The 4,988-nt window shown below is 40.7% G+C and overlaps 1 long non-coding RNA gene across 1 annotated transcript in view; it reads right to left on the minus strand.

Annotated features, from left to right (window-relative positions):
- Positions 1–647: 647 nt before the first annotated feature.
- Positions 648–4,988, minus strand: part of LOC112456491 — a 49,072-nt gene continuing 44,731 nt past the window's right edge. Inside the window, exon 3 of the long non-coding RNA XR_003040971.1 lies at positions 648–1,461. This is a non-coding gene — a long non-coding RNA (uncharacterized LOC112456491). The remainder of the gene's footprint in view (positions 1,462–4,988) is intronic.

Genomic DNA, 4,988 nt, shown 5'->3' on the forward strand with positions numbered 1-4,988 from the left:
GCACGACACCCACGAAACGATGTCGGTCGTGTGTAAGATTAGGCCCCGTTCGATCTTTCGCGGCCTTCCTTCTTTTCTTTCTCTTTTTTATTCATTCGATCATTGAATTATCTTCATTACAGAGATGATTCTCTTAAGAAGAATCCTGTTTAATTAAGAATCCGTATTCATGCTCGTTAATACGCTACAATTAAACTTGTGAAGCAAAAATGCCATTTATTAGGATTTACTTATCCAAGATTGTAAATAATTTTTTATGAGCAGCATTTCGAATCAGTTTTCGTCGAACATACCTTATATAGACGTTAACGTATAACGTCCAATAAAAATATATTTTTACTTAATATATTAATCTCACGGACAGAGCGACAGTCAAACTCATTACCGCGAAGTCGAGAAAGTGCGCTTGCACGCATATTTTTAATCATTTCTCGAATCCGCACGGAATAACTGTTCCTCTTCATCCAGCAATGAATACTCTCCTCTCGCGCGCGCGCGCTCGGTCATTTCATTCCACGCGAATATCGATATCGCGCCGATTACTCATCTGCCATGCAACTTTGTATCCACCGCGGAGTCCCGTTACTGCGCACGTTGTTACAACCGATCTCACGACAAGAACCTTACCGTCCTGACAAAGGCCGCATCGCGGACGTACCTGGCGTTTAGTACGTACATAGAATCGTGGGCGTGCAGGATGTTGCGTAGGCCACCGAGGATTAAGCAGATTAAGACGTCAGGCGCCCGCGGCGCTTGATTAATGCGCGGCATTCACAGGAACGAAAAGATTCCTCGCTCTTTGTACGTTGTTGCGGTGGAAGGTGATGCACCGGAAATTGCGCTCGCCTTTTCTACCGTAGCGATGGCAAGTGCTTAGGAATCGTCACCATGACTCGCGTATCGGCATTCCGTTTGCCGTGACACATTTTAATATACATTTACATTTTTTAATCCGTTAACTTTTTTAATTCAGGCAGAGATAAATTTGTGGATGTAATATATCCGTAAGCATTACTGTAGTTTAAGGATTAATTATCGCTAAATAAATCAAATTTTCATGAGATTAGACATCAGTGCCGGTAGTAACGAATAGTCCTTAATTGGACAGGATGTTAATGCAATAATAGTAATAACAATAAGACATGAAAGACATAATAAGACCGCATAAATAATAAGAGCGTAAACTGTGAGAAGCTATAATCGATGTAAGATTTTCTTCCTCGATAAAGAAATTTCAGCCTTCAACGAGCGTTCCAGTTTTATATACTTGACAACTCACTTACTTTACTGCTTGTATATAATTATTGCGCGAGCAGTAAAAGAAAAGAACAAAGTTGTGGGATTATTACCTGCTTATAGTTAGTTGCTGTAATGAGGCAATCACCTTCTTTCACCGAGACGAAATCACCTGTCAGCTAGTCGTCGACGGCAGCTGCGCCAGGTTGATCCACAGACTGCTGTCTGCGAAATAAGAAGAGCGTTATAATGACGATCTAAATAGTATACCAAGATTCTAATGGACAATTAATGCGTCTTTAAACAAACACAACTATCGCCATTTGCCATATAAATCTATAAATTACATTTTTAAACAAATAAATCATAAAATAAAATTAATATATAATTTAAGATAATTTAATAATAAAAATTGTTTGCTTTTTCTAAATATAACGTTGTAAAAGATTTCTAAAAAATAGAAAAAAATTGCTTGCTGACTGACTTTCGTCAGATTGTGAATCATCTAGATAAAATTTGACGAGTTTTGTATCTTTTCGGGAATTCGTCAACCTCGAGTGAGTAATTTTAAAAGAGTGAATACAATTGATCTCTATCTTTGTCTCCTGATTGACCGAAGGCCCACCTGAAAATTGAAATGTCTTGAAAATGGATCACTCGTTGTCAGTTTGGAAGTGGACTATTAATAGCTACAAGCGTTTCGACCTTCGGGAAAAGGACGAGCCTTATATGATGAATAGCGTTCAAGAAATGACAAGTCCACGTAAACGTAATAATATCCTTTACGTGAAAAAATATACACTTTTATTGGCCATTTAATTTTATAATTTATCTCCATAATTGCCATAATACATTAAAGAAATTTTTATAGGTAATACGAAATTAAATATCAGTCGCTGGTAAAAATTATTCCAAAAAGATACTGTAAAATAAAATATTTAATTAATAATTATATATCTTTTGCTTAAAAATATATTTTACATTAGTCTGAAAAATATCCTAAAGATTCTAAAGTAAGTTTCGTATCGCAGAACATTTTTTTCTCGATAAGCATATAGACTTATTAAAACGTGATTTCTGTGCAAATTCATCGCCTGAGATGTCCGAAGAACATTCAATTGAAACGTCCAGAAGCGAGGGATGGATAGGTGTCACTCACACACGAGGTAGGTCCGACCGAGCCTAAAGTTGCCATTTTGAATTCCTCCGTGGTCAATCCCGGGGCCGAGTTTGAGGAATCGTAGGCGGAGATGAAGGCTTCACGCGGCGCGGTGGAACGAGAACGAGAGATCGGAGCTCCTCGCTAGTAGGATGGATGCCGTCGTACGTTGGTACAGGCGCAGAGGAACCGTGTAGTACGCCGACCTGTACCCCGTACATGGATACACCCTATTCTGACTGGTGGATAAACGCGGTAAGAGAGAGGCGCGGCCCACGGTATCATTTATCATTGCGGGAGCTCATTAAGACCGAATCTGCCGCACGCTGATCGTTTGGGATTACACTTTCCTTCTCGTATCCCTTCGGCATTTAACCCCCTACGCAACCTTGTCCAGCTTTTTCCTTCTTTCTTTCCCATTCGCGCGCTGTTTTCTTCTTCGCAAATAGCTTTTGTCTTTCTATTTTATCGAAAGAAAACGTAGCATCCATGCATTGAAATCTCACTATAGATACAGTATCATAAAAAGAATAATTTTTTTGTAAGTCCTGTCATGGATTTAATATTCTACTATGCACAAGAAGTGTACATAAAATTTACAAATAAGAATAGATTATAACACGAAATTAGATGCAAAGTTTGCTTTATCTGTATATTTATTTTATATATTTAAGCATATATACATATATTCGTGTTTCATTCATGTATGTAGCGATGTGTTTTTTTTATTTTACCTTTACGTTCTGAAATTAATAATTTCTTTCAATATGGAGCAATCATAGGAATCTCTAAGTCTGGCAACTTTTACCAGACGCCATTTACGCGCTCATCGTTCTTCATGCTGGACTTACATGCTGACCTCACTCGGTTTTTCCAAAGGCCTCCGGCGAAATCCGACGGATGGTGCATTAGCTCGCTCGGACCAGCCTAATGACGCTACCACATCCCCATAGGGAACCTTCGTTCGCTCGTGATTTCTTCCTCTCTTCTTTCTGTTACACCAGTTCGGCCACGAGCGATCCATCACCAGATGAAAAAAGTCTCTTTATATCGTGCTAGTAGAGATGCCGCTTGCTTCTTTCTACATTGTCATCTATTACCGGTACTTTCTTCAACTTCTTTCTCGTATTCGAAACTTTACAACGCGCGTTTTAAAGCAAAATATCGCCTATAATTTGTACATATCCTAAGTATAATCTATAATCTAATGGTAATGCAATTTCTTATCTAAAAATTGTATAGGAATAATCAAGATATTTTATGAAGATTGTTTTTTATATATAATTTTATTAATAATAATAATTATATTGATATACATAAAATACGAAATTAATTGAACACAACAAAAAAAGCTGCGTTTGAAAAATCGGAAATAAGATACGGGCAATAGCAGAACATTTCTCGTGTATAAAGCAAGCACACATGAAGTTATCAACATGTCTGAAGTTTCATTCGGACTTCCCTCGGTTAAGTTGTATCCCGGGCCACTCTATCGTTTTCCAGTTTTTGCAACGATACTCTCCTTACCGTGCCGGATAGCAGGCACTCGAAGTCCGTCCCTACTAGTGAGAAATGCCGCTAGTTTTATTTTGCCAGTTCCCTACGTTAGCGATTTTTCCATCACCGCGGCGAGATATTTCACCGACAATCTAAGAGTCGCAAATGGAGTCCACAATGAGGCAGAAATGGCTTGGTGCTCTGATGGCCCTCGCATTTGTCTTCACTCTGTTCCTTTCCCGTTCTCCTTCTTTCGATCTCCGAACACGCGCCTTTCACTCCCGCCTTCGCCTTTCTTGCCATCCCTTGGGAAAAAGCGCGATCGACTGCTGCTGGAGTCACGATCGTTGCTCGACTAACCCCCATGCATTAAATTTCAGGCGATTGTTCAGACATTAAAAAGCGCTCTCCTCGGAAGCGCGAGAATTACTCGAAATGGGCAAAGTCCTTACCGATATTAGACGCTTTGTCGGGTCTCGCTAACATTACACGTGTCCATAAAAAGAGGAGATGACAATCCAGTCTGGGAGACAAAATAGACGGCATGCAAGTCGCTCATGCTACCACCGTAGCGGCCATAGCGAGCAACGTTTCCGCAATTATAAGCCCATCAGCGGCAAACGAAGCTTCGTGTTTTTGTGACGGCTGGCACGGAGTCGACTGGAAATAAGGCGGACAGAGGGAGGACGAAAAGCATGGGAGATAACGCTCACGTACTGGTAGTATGATATACAACACATAGACGGACACGTACACCGATCACGCTGGCTACTCAAGAGGCACGGCGACGCGACGCGGTAACGCGGGCATTTCGTGCATCAAGGACGGTCTGATGCGATTTTAATCATGGACACCCCTCGCGCTTTTTCTCCGCCCGCGGCCGAGGCTGCCCTGGCTGCCAACAACATTTCCAAGTCCAACCCCCTCGCCACGCCGGTGTAAAACCGATTAATTTCATTGCTCTACCCTGCGCGCGTAGTCGGCCATCAAAAGAACTCCTGAAAGCCCAGTGACAACCCACGCATTCATATTTCATGACTTTTTGCTTCAACGATCTCTCTGTTAATCTTTTATTATCCGCAATTAGGGGCAAAGT

The sequence above is a fragment of the Temnothorax curvispinosus genome, unplaced genomic scaffold (genome assembly GCF_003070985.1).
Source record: "Temnothorax curvispinosus isolate PA1 unplaced genomic scaffold, ASM307098v1 QBEX01000632.1, whole genome shotgun sequence".
In the NCBI taxonomy this organism is placed as follows: Eukaryota; Metazoa; Arthropoda; class Insecta; order Hymenoptera; family Formicidae; genus Temnothorax; species Temnothorax curvispinosus.